Here is a 17,004-nt window from a genome sequence, read left to right as displayed (position 1 = left end):
AGGTGGCGTTTAACGACTTATACATATATAAGGTAATATATAGGGTAACTATTATAGAAAACCATGCAAAAATCCATCTGCCACTCATTCCTCATTTGCCAACGATGCATCTGAGACTATAAATATAAGAAGTCGCGTCCTCTTATCAGTGAGTTCTGCAACAACACACGGCACTGCCGAAAGGAAAGGCACGACTTCAAACGCAAGGACAGAACACATCCATCTGTTTTCTCTCACACGCTTTAGCTCTCATAGCTTTGCTCATTCAGTACCTCTCTTATTCACTTAGTCTCTCGCTCATTTTCTCTCTCTCTCCCATTTAAGCCTCCCCCGCTCGTTGAAATTAGTGTCATGAAAAATATTTACTTTCTAGAGATATTTTTGTCTGTATTTAATATGATACACGATGATAGTGTTAGATTTGCTTTTAAGTGCTAAACGTTTCATAAGATATTTCTCGTTTTAAGCAAACTGCACAGATATTAGACCAGGGGACTTTATTTTAAAAATTTGATCATAGAGTGTGCATATGCAAATATCCACGGCTTATTTATGAAACGCTCTTTGACATGGAAACGTTCTTAGTGCCACGTCGGGGTCTATAAGACGTAAGTACTTTTGCTTGTCCGATTGCTGCATTCTTTTAAAAATATAAGCCCTTTTGATATACGTAAAGGAGTAATTAGGCAGCATTTATACACAGAGATTTGAAACTGTTCTGATGTGAACAATTTAAAGATCAATTGCAATTACAAGGTGCTGTGAATTAAGGAATCAATTTTAACTTAAACTTTTGTAATATATAAGGTCATCGTACTTGAAGTTTCAGAACTGAAAAGGTCATTGTTACTGAAATATCAACTGTTATTGACACCAAGCCCAGAAAACACAGTTGCTGCATAACCCTTCACTGTAATACCAAGGATGCTACAGCATGAGACAGCGTGATAAGTCCTAACTTTGTGGTTAGGCACGGATGTTACACACAATCAAGACATATCAAGCGATCTCTAACAAAGCAATAGTGACACGTAGTACTAAATTATTTTACTCACATAAGATTGCTGCACTATTCTGTCCGAATCCAATATTGATGGAACCTGATTCCTTTTTAATTACAGTTTCTCTGCAAATCCAGCATCGACCTAGCTTGTTCGCTTAATGTTTTAAACATGTGACTTGAAACTTTTTAAAACAAACCATGCATTCCTAGGTTGAATTGACTTGATACAAGTATTGAGAAATGATCGTAAGATCAGATTTAGGATGGTTTGTATTCAGCATTGTATAAATGAGGCCCCTGGTTTGCCAATTTAAATGTACATTAAATTGAATTAAATGTAAAAGAATATTCTACCAAAAGACAACCAGTACTGAAATTAACTTGTTTGACTCTGTGGACCCTGTACCGGGTCCAAAATTATCTTATTTTGACTTAATATAAAATATTCCATTAATTTTTAATGGTCTGTCATGGACCACATATGAGATACTTTTTGAAAGCTTAGACTCTCTACTTTCTGCAGATATGCATCACTTTGAGATATGTTTTACTGTAAGAAAGTTATTCACACTTAATTTACACTATCACCCCCCCATATTTTTCATATGATTTAATATTCATATTTCATATTTTTCAAGTATGACAAACATGGGCAAGTCTTATATCAAATGAAAGCTCTCATTCTCAGGAATAAGGCTACATAGTTATTTTTGTTCTATAATTATCAAATATCCAACAATCATCGAATGAATAATAAGGTAAAAAAATCGTCTTTTGTAAACATATGTGAAACTTGAGTGTGGACTGCCTCAGATAGCACAGATAGCCACAAATGATATGACCATCTTTTCTCTTAGGTCATACTATAAACAATAAGTCCATTCACAGCATTTTATTTTGTTGTGTGCATATTTAATCCCTTGCTATTTATTATTACAAATTTATATTTATATGAAAAATGTATTTTCGCACCCTTCAGTAAAATAAGAATATCTTTTGAATGCGACACGGTAAGGAGTTCATTCTTTTTTGGGTGTTTACTGTCTGCTGCTGCTAACAACCAGAACTGTCTGTAGTCTGCTAGAGCATCCAGAACCAGAGTTATACACTATCAAAGACAGTATTTAAACATAAAAAAGGAAATTTGGTATTTTATCATATGAAAACAACATAAATAACACTATTTGTCACAAACAGCAGCTTTTTATGTAACTTCAAAGGGTTTTCTGCAAAATTATATAAAGAAATTGCATTTATTCCACTGTATGTGGTTATGGGAGCACTTCAAATGTTTTTAAGCAGAAATTGTATACAAAAAGGGTATTATTCCTTCCTTCAGTTGGAGTAAAATAACTTTTGAATTTATCATGATAGAGAAAAATTGCTGGAATCAAACAAAACTATCTGCAGGTTTCGTTACCATTCAGGGCCAGAGTTATACACTTTTAAATAAAGACTTTAGAAAAAAACCATCAAAAAGCGCCTATTTATTTTTGTGTTTATAAGAGGACTGACAACACAAATAACCATGTTTAGCACTTTTAACAGTGTTTTATGTAATTTCAAAGGGTTTCCTGTAAAATGATACCAAACTTTTGTATGTGCACCTCTGCATGTGGGTATGAGAACCTTTTGAAATTGGGTAGACCAAATCCAGGCGGAAATCCCCAAAATAGCCTCAGAGCACACACAGAAACAAACATCAGGGTATTTTACTAAAAATTATTTACCACCCAATTCACTTTTGTTGCAGAGTACCGCAATCTGACATGCACTTTGTAGGGATCATATACCAGGAATGTTGCACTATATCTATGATAAGCCTAATTTACATAGAAAAGGGGGATATTCACACAAAAATGACAATGTTTTACTTTACATAATCTTTTGCAGCAAATTTGGGAATGTAGGTTTTTATTGAAGCAGCAGGTGTTTCCTTATAGATACTGCAAGCAAAAGTGGCACAACAATTTGGTGAATTTGCCTCAATTGTCATTCAGTCTCCCTCCACCCCTCTCTCTCTCTCTCTCTCTCTCTCTCTTTTTCTCTCCCTCTCTTTACCTCTCTCTGTCTCTCTCTGTCCCTACATGTGAAGACACAATTTGATGTCCATGTTTATAAAGTTTTCTTAGACCTGACAAAACTCAATAAACTCAATAAACATGACTAGATTTCTCCCCAAACTCAGCTCTGTGAATCATACTATTCCTGCCATCATAGCCGTAGTCAGGGTTTTTGAAAATTGGTGAGGTCCAGGGGGTGTTAGGATTTATGCCAGTTGAAAAAAAAATATATATATATATAATCGATTTAACTCTTTCTCCGTCAGCATTTTTGAAAAAGTTGCCAGCCAGCACCAGGATTTTTTTATGATTTTCACAAAAGTTAGATTTGTAAGTGGTGTAAGACCACCACCTAGTGGATACTAGCAGAGGATTGTCCTAAAAAACTCGTCATTGGCAGGGAAGCATTTTCTCTTAAAGATGCAGTTTGTATTATTTTCGCCGCTAGATGGCGCCAGATCAAACAATAACAATGATGTTGTTTACTGACGCTCTGAAGCAGCGTGGAATTATGGGATTTGTAGTCTTTAACTCAACCACTGATGGCCATCAATCAGACGCGAACGAGAAATCACGTAAGGTAATCAAGTCTTATAAATGTTGCGTTTGATGACATCGTTTATTTCATTATGTAAGTTTATATGTGATGTTCAAAACGAAATTGTTAGTCATATTGATATTACAGTATTAGTCCAAATTCGATGGTAAACACAGCACAGAATTAAGTTTTCAACTTACAATCTACAATGATTTTTGACATAATGTATTGACAGTACAAATCTTATTGTGAAGTGTCTTAAAATGACCATTTATATTGCTGTACAATACCTTTGATGTGCATATCGTCCGCGGGAAGACGCGCTGATTACAATCTACACACTAAAGTTGTGATCAATATAATAGCATACGTTTTTTGAAGGGTTACGAATCAAAACAACTCACCCATCGCGTAAAACACAAGCAGGATCAGAATCTCGGTCTAGTTAAATGTTGTCGTGAAGCTCTCTCCATCCAGATAATGCAACAACAAATTGATCCTCCCTCGTTTTGTTCCAAACTCTTCTTGGGTCGTTTGGTTGGCCCGTACGCTTACAGGAGCTGACACAACCAGCGGCAGACGGTACAGAGATATCCATAAGTTCATAAGCAAGCGCGTAGCCCGACAGGCGCTATCGCATAGTTCCGCATTTGTCCACAACACTGGCTCGCTGCGTCCGAAAACTCAAGGCAGTTAGGACTTGTTGCCTCGCTGCCTCTTGAGGAAATGACTTCGGCTTCGGAGGCCTGAAGGCCGCTCAGAGAAAGGGTTTCCGACGCACTTCAAAGGCAGCGTGTTTGAAATAAAAACAGAGAGCGCCTTTGTGATAACTAATCACATATTTGAAAACTACAATACTAATTTCTCGCTAGAAATGCAATTAAAATGCTTAAAAAGTGAAAATATACGTTTATTTTCACTAAATTTGTGCTCCAGCTGCTTCCTTGGCCGCCATTTTATTTTTTCGAGCTCGACCACTGTTGTCATGTGGTTTACGTCAGTAAAGGCGGTGACAAAGGGTCACATGGATATTAATGTCATTGACAGGAGACTGCACTGCCCCGTGTCAATGTTTTGAATGGAAATTTTCTCATGATATAAGTAGTTGAAAACATTACAGATATTGATAGTAATCAGCTGGACAAAATATATAACACTGGCCTAGTGGTTTTTGGACATTTTACTGCAAATATCTTACAAATTGCACCTTTAAAGAGCAACTTTTGTCCGATTCATGTTTTTACATTTCCTTTGGTGTGTAAGTGTGTATTAGTACATGTCAACGATGGTACAATTCCCACGATGACGTGAGTTATCATTTGTAACGTAAATCTCCTTTCTTGGACTACAACAAACACATGAATTGTAGGCAACAGTTTACTTTCTGGGCCTGTTGTCTCATAAATTGTTAAACACTATGTCTAAAGAGGATTTTTAGTAATGGGATCTGGCAACACTGCGAATTCTGCACCCTCACGGCTTGAGTCAATCTTCGTCAATTTACACTAAATTATACAGTAAACTGTCCAAAGTTAAATATACGGATGCCAATATGAGTTGTTTTGAGTCTTTCAGGGAACTTTAAATGTTATTTTTAATATGAAAATTGTACCGAGGTCCGGACCTCGGTGACCTCATAGCTGGCTACGGCCATGCCTGGCATAGGAAAAAATGTAATATGTTTGTAAATTTGCTCTGTATGAATGTCTGCAGCTGCATATGTTCATCCTGAATGTCTGTATTTTTCTGCTGAAGCAAAGCCAAGGCCTGTTAATATCATCTGTTTGTAAAGCACAATTCCTCCAGCTATCCATTTGGCTCAAACTGTGTTGTCTATTCAATCAAACCCACTGTATAATCTGATTTTACCACTTTTAGCTTGAATGGTCTGAGGCAAACATTTAATTCACTTGTATGTGGAAACATCAAACAAACACTATTTGTTATCCTTAAAGGCGCAGTCGAATGACATCACAGCTTATCACATGCATCCCATTCCCTGCAGTGCATAAATGCAAAATGATCCCCATCTTCAATTTACTGCTGATCAGGAGGATTATGGCACATGCATTATTCTGGATTTTCTGAAATTCTGTTCATTTTCAAATATCAAATATCTGCTGATACATTGTTCTTTGAAAGTATATTAAGTATGAAATAGCCATTACCATTTTGCAAATACTCTAAATTAGCAAGAATGGGAAGAAGAGTATTATACTGTTATGTCCTAATGAACCAAATGTACGTATGATTACCCTAAATAAGAAGTCATTTAAAAATGATTTTGCTAAAATGTTGTCATTATTTTCTCACCCTCATTCAATTGTTTTCTTATTCCAGCCTACTTTTTCCATAAAATAAAAGGCAATGATTTGAAGCTATGGCCAAGACAAAACAACACCATACAAATACGTCACCATGTTCAAGGTCTCATTTGTAATTATGAAATCTGGAGAATCAAAGTTTGATATCAATAATTACATTGTTTTCAATCTTACTCAGTCAATATTAAAGATATCACAGTTATTTTTCACATAATATTCTTTACATTATGTTGGATGATTTAGTAAATCACAAAAAAATGACTTTAGCTGGGTTTTTATAGGCTGGATCACATATCACCATTAGTCCATAATTCATGACTTGTGCAGAACAAACAGACCAAAATTGACAGCTATTGCAAACATTCATGCTCGTGTTCTTGTCAAAAGTACTGCCATTAGAAACGGCAGGTTTAATGTCATGTGAACGATCATGCTGTGACAAGTTAGAATATAATGCATGGGTCTTATGAACAACTTTAATGATACTTTAATGTTGCCTTTTGGTCCTTTTTTGAAGTTACCCACATAAATTACCACACACTTTTTAGATGCACAATCTATGTTTTGTTAATCCATTTTAGACACATTTCAGGGTAATATCATACATTTTAAGGTTATTTTATAGTGCTTGGGTATATTTTGACACAGTATATATTTGAAGCATTCCTTCAAATGTGAGTAATTCAGTATTATTCAAACAATAATTATTCTTTGTGGAGATGCCTCTATTTTTATTGAAGGTTTAAAAATAAGATTCAGTTTTAACCTTTTTATCTAAATTTACCTAAAGTTCTGCTCTCTTAGAAAGGATTTACACATCGTTAAGCTTTTAACACATTATATGTAATTTTAATACATTATGTGTCATTTTGTGTTGATTTTGTGTTAAAATATAACACAAGTTGTGTTAAAATGTGTTGTTTCAATAATAACACAGAGTTGGGTGGATTCTGGGACAACGCATTTAGTGTGTTGTCCCAGAATCAACACTAATGTGTTGTTTTTAACACATTCGTTCTAAGAGCATGTCAGAAAAAACATTATGGGAAGAAGGAAGGAGAGCCAGCAGTTTTCACCACACACAGAGGTTACTTTAACTCTTTCCCCGCCAGCCTTTTTTTAAAAAGTTGCCTGCCAGCTTTTTCTGTGGTTTTCAGAAAAGTTTTACAAAATGCCTTCCAGGAAAATTTTCTTCTATAAAAATAACATACAAATATGTTACTGTAAATGAAAGAACAGACCCTTTGCTTTCAAACAAAAATAACAATCCTTTCTTCATTTGTTCTCTTTTTATAACCTCTTAAATATGGGTAGGTTTTTTCAAAAATACAAACATTTTTGCAAAAAGATGAAATAAAAGCATTTTTGTTAAGTGGATATTACAGAATTACAGATTACCGCAGAAACTCATCAGGGGTGCGTTTCCCAAACAACGACGTAACTCGTTGCTGAACGACCATAGTACGATGCATCGTTGGAGAAACGAACTACCTTGTTTCCCGAAAGCATAACTTTGTCGCACATTCGTCATTTCAAAGATGTTGGTTTAACAACAAAGTTGATGATGTCACGTGGGAGGTGAAGTATACTAATTAATCTGTGCAAATCGATTTAATGTCAAATTATTGCTGTAAATAACATATATTGCATCGGAAGACTGATTTTGTTATGGTGATTTAGTTATCTATTGTTTATTTTCAAGATATTTAATTCAAGCGCAAGTTCCCTCTTACTGCGGTTTCAGTCTGTTTACAAATTTAAAGACGTAAAATAAAATTGTAATATATTTCGGATGATGGACATAGACTGTACTACATGCTTATTTTGTTCAAAAGCATGATCAACGTAAGTCCACATATAACAAGGAACGATGCTTCTAACGACAGGTCAAGAGCTGTCGTTCCAACGACACAAGTTAGCGATGCAGTTTGCGAATGTTCGTATGAACGATTGTTTCGGGAAACACCAAATTGTTGAACGATGTTAGTAACGATGTAACTTACGATGTTTGTTGGCTAACGATGCTTTTGGGAAAGCACCCCAGTAAAGCATCGTTGTCAGGAAAATGTTTTCTCTTAATTGACAAGATACCAGGTCCATGGCGTGGAAAGAGTTAATTTACTAAACACCACCTTCGTCAAAAATGATATAATGATAATATTTGAATGCTCTTGGCATGTCTTATATGATCATCAAATACTTTCGCTTTAAATTTGCTTTATCCTGGCCTCAGGTCATTCGGAAATACCAGATATGTTGGCAAAATCAATTTGATGGCACCTTTCAATTTTTCAGCAAAGTCCTCCAAGTGCACGAAGACAAATGTGAAACGACTTCAAACTTGGGTCCCTTATGAGTACTTGGACCTGAATACGACCCGAATGTGGCAGCCACATCCATCACAACTCCCCCTAGTGCACTGAAAAAAAAATATTCATTTAATTTACAAAATATTTTTAAGGTAAGTGGTTGCAATCAATTTATTTAAGCTACATTTAAACAAAAGTTTTTTATTGTATTTTAATTTACTATTTTTTGTTTAAATGTAGCTTTAATAAATTGATTGCCACCACTTACCTTAAAAAATTTAATGAATCATCTTTTTCAGTGTGTGTGGTTCAGTTTCTTCCTTTTTACCTTTAGAATTCTGACTTTTATTATTTAGTCAGTGTTTCTAGATGCATCTTTAGTCATTTTGCAAATGTTTATTATGTCTTGTCCAAAAAAGTGGAACTTTTTAGGAATGGAGGTTTCTGGCAAAGAAGTTTCATGGACTTAGAGAGTTTGGCAGAACAAGAACAAATTTGTTAAATAGTGACATTTGTGAAAATAAGTCATTTCAGTTACTGACTAATAACCTTTTCATTGCCATTAAAGTGAAATGACTGAACTTAAACATAAAAGCCTGATAAAAAAGCTAATTTACACGAAAACATGTCAGATGCATTTATAGGATTTTGCATCTCAACTCTTCGTATGTTTCCTTAGAGAACACTCATATCCAAAGTTATACCAGGGTTATAATAAAAAGCAGAATAAGAAGCAATTTCAAATGTGTCAAATATTAATCACTATCTTCTATAAGTGTTCAAAAAAGTTAAGGTTTAAGTAATCACACTGGAGTTTTCATTTGTTAAAAGAAGAAAAGATTTAGCCCTTTAATGTTTTAGCTCCTTCCACTGTTCTCCATTATCAGATAGAAGGTTAAATGGTATGTCTTTAGGGTTTTCCCTTCTAGTCTGATGTAAAGAATGGTGCTCTTGGGTCTGTTCTTGATCTGTTTTCCCGGCATGAGCCGCTCGCTCTGTTCCCTGCTGCACAGCGTGACAGGTGATTGATTAGCTCATCTTTTTCTCTCCGGTCAAACCTGTGCCGGTGAATAGCTGCAGCCTTGATGTGACACACGCGAGGTAGCATACTCTCAGACTCACATGCTTACCCTTCAAGCACCTAACATTATTAACACACATAATATCAAGCCAAACATAGACGTTCAGGAAAAATAAAACACCCTGTCATACAAACTTGATAAAGAGTTTAAAGAAGGAAAGCTTGCAATGGAAAAGCATTTATTAAGAAATGTAAAGTATTCTGTGATAGAGGAACATGATACACTGTACACAATGGCCATAGAAAGTATACATACAGCAAAGAATCACTTAAAAACATATAAATGTACATACATTTAGGCATTTAACGACTTACAAAGATTAGGAAACAATAAAGCAATATGTCATAAGGAGGTAATAGTACAAAAGTTACTTATACCAAGATACAATTTTTACTATTCTGCCACAATACCTGTTTAAAGAAAAAGACTGAGTTAGTGTATTTGCTCCAGAGATTTGGTTGAGGTGGACTGGATTTGAACCAAACCCCCAGACAAAGAAAGAGGCAAAGCCACTGACAAGCACTGAGCCATACAGTTTGTGATAGACTTGGCCATTTGCATTTTGTAAGCTGGATGGTAATGCGTGAAATTATCGGGTGCAGTACAATCCAACAAAAATGGTGACTGCAGTAAAGCACTGGGCTGCGTTCTCCGATAACGTTGTCTCTTAGCGCGCTATGAAGACTCTTAAGGTAAACCTTAACTACAGGTATACCTTTCCTACGTGTGTTCTCCGAACTATACCTTAGGATGTTGCTTAAGGTAAACCTTCTTAAGTTCGACCTTAGCGGGTGCTCTCCATGGTGGAGGTGCTGAATAGGTTGATATCGATTGCTCGACAATCAATTGTTCACTTTATGTAATAGGTTTCGCTGCGTTATGAGATAGCGGTTTTCTTTATTTAAGAAACATTTTAGAAATAGTTCAAGTTAAATTTATTAGGAATATCTGGTAAAAAATATTTCAAATTGCAAACAACTAAATTCAACCTTCTATATTTTATATCAAACCTGTGCAAAACCCGCAACTTTATTTCCAAACGTATCATGTTTAAACTGCTCCAATTCATCCGCTATGCCTTGAAATGATCATTTATATTAGGGATTCCCAATAAGTGCGTTGCACAGGGAAATAAGGTGGGTCGTGCAAGTACTTGGCTGTGCATTACACCTAAAATATATAAAAACAAACTGCTGTTGTTCATTAGTTCACGCGTTTATTGTGCTTGGACACTGGATGCGCCAGCAACGTGGTTACAATGCAGATAAAGCTTAACGGACGCATTTCTGGAGCCTGTCTGTCTAAATATAACATATGAAATATTATATAATAGCCTATATAAATATATAGTATGATTGCTGTAGATTTTAGCTTTGATTAGTTTTAATGTGGGAATTTTGTTGACCTTAGGAGACTATACAAGCAGTAATCAAGTGCGCAGTTTATTTTGATTGTTTATAAATAATATGGCATGCAGTTGCCTCAAAGTTATAAAACATTAAAAACCTTTGATGCAAAGTCGAATTAACATTAATAATCATAATTTTTTTTTTCCGATTTATTTATGCAGCTAAAATACTAGCCGGTAGACTAAGATTTAACGCATATGAAATGCACAAATGAAATAGTAGGATTCGCTGTATAGCTGCCAGTATCACCAACTCCATCACCCAAAATATATTTTTTAAATAGTTTCTTAATCCTGCAGCATTTAATAGTTCGCAGCTGATGACGTCACTTTGGAAAACATAATTAAAAATCTAACAACCATCAATGTAATGATGTCTAATTATGTAAATGTTTTATTCTTTAAATATAAAAATATTTGCCTAATTAAACACGGATTGTATTGCAACTTTTTTTTTTTTACAAATATTTAGTTATATAGATCGCAATGTAAGCTTTTATGAAAGTAATGGCCCCTAGTGGATTCATGTGGGATAAGGTCCCAGGTGAAAAAACATTATATTAAAAATATACTTTAAAAAAGTGTACTAAGTATATTTTCTAGATTTTGTACTATTTTCGTCAAATCCAAGTATAGTTAAGTGTACTCAATTATGTATTAACTTCAACTTAACACCTATTTGATTACACTTCAAGTGTAAATAGTATGCTAAAATGGAACAACTTTTTTTAAACTTCAAGTGCACTAAAATACACTCCTGAAAATCAAGATTCATGAGTAATTAAGCACACTTACAGTACAATTGCACTGTATTGCCATTTTAATGGAAATACACTTAAAAAGCCATTGCAGCACAAATTATAGTTGCGTTTAAGTACATTTTGTGCATACTGCTATCATACTTATAATTAGTATAAACTATGTTAATTTAGTATGCTTCTGTAATATTTCAAGTGCTCTACAAATGCACTTCCTAACTATTTTTAGTGCTTTTAAAGTGTCCCACTATGACAATAATAATGTTTTTAAAGTGAAGTTCAATTACAACCTAAATATCATAAAGACGTACTTTCAGTGCAATATTATTATAGTGTATTTTTATATTTTAAGTATATTTAATTTGTACTTTTATCCCCATTTTGTTATACTTAAGCATGAATATTGCAATTACACTACAAGTGTATTATATAAAAATTCAGTTCAAATGCACACAAACAGATTACAAACTGCATTTCAAAAAAGGATCTTTATTATTGACACAAAAGTAACACACAAAACAGATATTGGCAAAATGGGAACCTTAAACAGTCGACTTTCTTTGAAATGCCGGGAAGAGAACAATTGCGAACAACTTGTACTATATGCACATCTAGCTCTGATTTGAACTACTGGAGGCCTTGTAACTGGCATTGTTGCACTTCCTCCGTAGAAGGTCCCGGATCTCTGCCACCTCGATGTTGGGAAATCACTCCCTCACTGCATCTGTAAAACAGGAAAGAGACATTTCAATTTTATTTATATAGCGCTTTTCACAATTTGTAGTTGTTTCAAAGCAGCTTTACATTAAAAGAAGCAGGGGAAACATAGAAAAATCAACAGACAATATAAGTAGCAAAATACAGCGGCTATGAATAAACTTTACAAGCGAGCAAATTAATAATGTCTCGTATAAAAGAGGGTGCTAAGTTAAGCCAATGTTGGTTGACTCCCCGAGGTTGAAAAACCCCTAGGAGAAAAACCTCAGGGAGGAACAAAAAGTCCTAGGAGGAAAAGATATACACATATATATATGGGATGTAAACGGATAAGGAGATTTAGCGGGTTCCGTCGGTGGTCAGGCATCGGCTGGGCATCACGTTGAAGGGCAGCCAGTAGATCAGTGGTGTGTTGACCTCCACGGCAGCCGGAACTGGTCCGTTTGTCTCAATGTCCTCGGGTTTGAGGACGAGACAGGGAGAGAGAAACAAAATCCTATTAGTGTAGGGGCCATTCACATGTAATGCAAGTGTTACACAGTGTTGTGTTTTAATATATGCTCGGTTCCAGACAGGCTAGCTATTGCGGCATTAGTAAATTACCTAGACAAGTTATGTGAATGCTTTGTTCTGTACAAGCTAACTTTTGCGAGATAAGTATAATATACTAGTCAAAATATGTGAATGCTTTGTTAAAGAAAAAAGTCTTAAAGAATAATTCCGGTATTAAACACTTTGAGTCTCATTTCTGGTTTGTTTTGGATGAACTACAGTGATGGTCACTGAAATTTTGACAATGGGTCATGTCTTGACTTTTTGACTTGTTTAGAAGCGTCTCTTGACTGCTTCAGAATGGAGGTCAAGGGCCATGCACAAGCATGTCATTAAAACAACACTTAACGTTCATTTTTAAAACCGAGTGGTTTGTGGTTTTCGTTGATGATTAAAAACAAGTAGTGTAGCAAAATACAGTTTCTGTCGTGTTTTATTTGGCATTTTGTAAAGTTCCATTGACTTCTCTTGGAAATGAGACTCAAAGTGTTAAATGGCAGAATTATCCTTTAATGCAGTGGTTCTCAATCCTGTTCCTGGGGACCCCCTGCTCTGCACATTTTGTATGTATTCCTTATCTAACACACCTGACTCTAATCATCAGCTCATTAGATGAGAGCTCCATGAACTAAGCAAAGTGTGTCAGGTTAGAGAGACATACAAAATGTGCAGAGCAGGGGGTCCCCAGGAACAAGATTGAGAACCACTGCTTTAATGGACCATTTCACCCGTAGAAACATTAATCTTTATTGAAAGTGTCTCATATTTGTAGTGGAAATGTAACATACATTTCGAATTTGGTGCCTATATGACTGAAAAAGGGGTGTTTGTAGTCTCACCCCCTCAACAAAGATATTGGACTTCCTTCTTTCAATGATGCAAAATGATGATTTTTACATCGTTGAAAGAAGAAAGTGCAACACTGAAATCTGTATTTCTCCTGTCTCAGGAAATGATGCACGAACATTCAAAAACATGACTGGGGTTCTAAAGATACTAGGCTTAAAGGAATAGTCTACTCATTTTCAATATTAAAATATGTTATTATCTTAACTAAGAATTGTTGATACATCCCTCTATCATCTGTGTGCGTGCGCTGCGACGCTTCGATAGCATTTAGCTTAGCCCCATTCATTCAATGGTACCACTCAGAGATAAAGTTAGAAGTGACCAGACACATCAACGTTTTTCCTATTTAAGATGAGTAGTTATTTTGGTGGTACAAAATAAAACGTAGCGCTTTTCTAAGCGGATTTAAAAGAGGAACTATATTTTATGGCATAATAGCACTTTTGGGAGTACTTCAACTCGCCTGAAAAATCCGCTCCCCTTCTTCCTCTCATAATGGGAGAGGGAGGGTGTTACTGCGCCGAGTCGAAGTACTCACAAAAGTGCTGTTCCGCCATACAATATAGTTCCTCTTTTAAATCTGCTTAGAAAAGCGCTACGTTTTATTTTGTACCACCAAACTTGCTCGTATAACTACTTGTCTTAAATAGGAAAAACGTTGATGTGTTTGGTCACTTCTAACTTTATCTCTGATTGGTACCATTAAATGAATGGGGCTAAGCTAAATGCTATCGAAGTGTCGCAGCGCGCTCCAGCGCTTACGTGCACGCACACAGATGATAGAGGGATGTATCAACAATTCTTAGTTAAGGTAATAACATATTTTAATATTGAAAATGAGTAGACTATTCCTTTAATACAAATGGGTGAAGTGTCCCTTTAGATTTAAAGTGATTGACTGTGTCTGATTCACAGACATCAGTTGGCAAATCATTTCAGAGCTTAGACACTTTTGATATTCTAGGAATAATTAAGAGACCAGAATTTTGTGACCGCAGTGTACGTGTTGGATTGTATTCTGATATTAATTCTCTAAGATACGAAGGTGCTGGGCCATTTAAGGTTTTATAGGTGATTAATAGTATTTTTAATTGTATGCGATATTTGACTGGTGGTAGCCAGCATGACATGGGCATGAATTAAAACAAGATTAATGATTAAACTTACATCATTTTAACACAGAAACCTCTTCAGCATCAGCAAGGTCGACCACATGGTACATGACCTCTGTAAACACAAACATGGATAGACATCATATTAAAAAAGAAGGCAATCATACAACTTTAAAATATATTTTGACTCCAAGCTTCTTTACAACAGCATCTAACGTTAGTTTATCTTAAACTTAACGTGAAGCTGGCTTAAGTTGGTTACTAAACAGAATAAAGCTATTAAAACAGGCTTGCAAAATAAGCAGCATCTATCAGAACTACAGCAATGAGCTTTTAAACAACAAGAGATCGTCTATATCGTTTAAAATAGCAGAAAGAGCCATTTGATACAGTTAGCTGAACATCTCCAACACAAGTAATCTTGCAGTTTTATTTAAGTTTTAAACATCGAATTGATTCGTTTATCAGGCATTTTGCATGTAACTTTGCTCACTGAAAAACCGCATGTTGAACTTACTAACGTTAAGTTACTGTGTACAGTCACAGTGTATACTCTTAATGTTTCCTGTGTGTGCTTTAAATTAAAACACTTCTCGCATAAAGACAAAAATAATCACAGTGAAGAACAAAATAGGAACAAATACGGAACAGATCTGCGCGATGTAGAGGAATGAAAGTCAAACTTACCTCAGCCTTACTGTTTAGCATGAAAACGAAAACCGAGTCACTCAGTAGCTGTTTGAATAATGCCGTTGATCCTGATTGGTGGGAATGAATGGGTGGGTGCAGGTGCATTCTGGGAATTGAAGTCTTTTGCCCTGGCGTTCACATGCTGCAGATGTAAATTTGACTACGAGTTCCAAGATGCATTGGATGTTTCAAATGTTTTTTTTTTCTTCATTATTTTGGATCCTCTGCTGGCACTTTATGTACTTTTTATAATCTGCGTTTTCACACGGATTTGTTCTTTATACTTTATCAATAATAAAAATATAAAATATTTTTATAAAATGTATAACGTTTACAAAACATGTTTAGTTGACAAACATGTTGACAGTTATTTTCAGTGATGCTCAGATTTTCTTAAAATGAAAAAAACTTTATCAATTAAATCACATTAGCATAATAATACATGTATTTAGTAAACCCACTTGTAGATATATAATGTTTTTATCCAGTTTTTATGTTATGTGCTGCCTCGAACCTCCCACCCAGCTTTGAAAACAGAGACAGCACCTCTGTCATTAACCCTTCACACCTCACAACCAGCACTCCTCACATCCAGCTTTGAGGATTCCTGGAAACTTCCACCAGTTCCTATACACAAGGTTTCTGGATGTTTCACGAGTTTACTTCTGAGTACGTTTCCAAGCACTCTGCCTCATTTATCTGGCAAACCTAAAGTTTAGCAGGGATTTCCCATCCGTATTTGTCCGGATACAGCTCTTTTGATGCAGTGTATACATTTTATTATTCTAACGTATTTTATGAAAGTACTCTGATATGCAACTAAAAATACACTTATTTTAGAGTGTACCGTATAGCCTAAAGTGTACAGAAGTCACACTTCTAATGAAGTGAGATCATAGTACACTTTAAAAAAGTAAATTAACAATTAATTTCCAAAAAATATACTTCCCATAAGTATATTGAATTGTCACTCTAAGTATGTCAAATTTAATACACTTAAAAAAAATAAACTTCTATACAATTTAAAATACATTGACAACAAAGTACACTTTCAAAAAGTACATTTAAAATATAAATTAATTACTGGTAAATTAGTATACTTATTTTTCTGGACTCTTAAGTTGAACTTAATTACATCTTTTTTTGAAGTATACTTTCAAAAAGTACAATTAAAAGATAATTGAATTTCTGGTAAATTAGTATACTTATTTTTGGACTCTTAAGTTGAACTTAATTACATCTTTTTTGAAGTATACTTTCAAAAAGTACACTTAAAAGATAATTTAATTACTGGTAAATTAGTATACTTATTTTTTCGACTCTTAAGTTGAACTTAATTACATCTTTTTTGAAGTATACTTTCCAAAAGTACATTTTAAAAATAATTGAATTACTGGTAAATTAGTATACTTATTTTTTGGACTGTTAAGTTGAACTTAATTACATCTTTTTGGAAGTATACTTTTAAAAAGTACATATTAAATACTCTTTAAATTAAGTACAACAAGTAGAAGCATACTTGTTTTATACTTCATGTACTTCAATCATATTTCTAATACACTAAAGTATACTACTTTTTTACCTGGGGTATAGCTAAGA

At 34.7% G+C, this 17,004-nt stretch overlaps 1 long non-coding RNA gene across 1 annotated transcript; it reads right to left on the bottom strand.

Annotated features, from left to right (window-relative positions):
* Window positions 1-11,954: 11,954 nt before the first annotated feature.
* LOC135787252 (uncharacterized) lies at window positions 11,955-13,814 on the bottom strand. Its single transcript, XR_010547047.2, has 2 exons — window positions 13,462-13,814; window positions 11,955-13,301 (listed from the first exon to the last, which is right to left on the bottom strand). It is a non-coding gene; the product is annotated as an uncharacterized lncRNA (long non-coding RNA).
* Between the last annotated feature and the right edge of the window lie 3,190 nt (window positions 13,815-17,004).

This window comes from Paramisgurnus dabryanus, chromosome 20 (genome assembly GCF_030506205.2).
Source record: "Paramisgurnus dabryanus chromosome 20, PD_genome_1.1, whole genome shotgun sequence".
Classification (NCBI taxonomy): domain Eukaryota; kingdom Metazoa; phylum Chordata; class Actinopteri; order Cypriniformes; family Cobitidae; genus Paramisgurnus; species Paramisgurnus dabryanus.
This window is presented reverse-complemented; position numbering and strand designations above follow the sequence as displayed.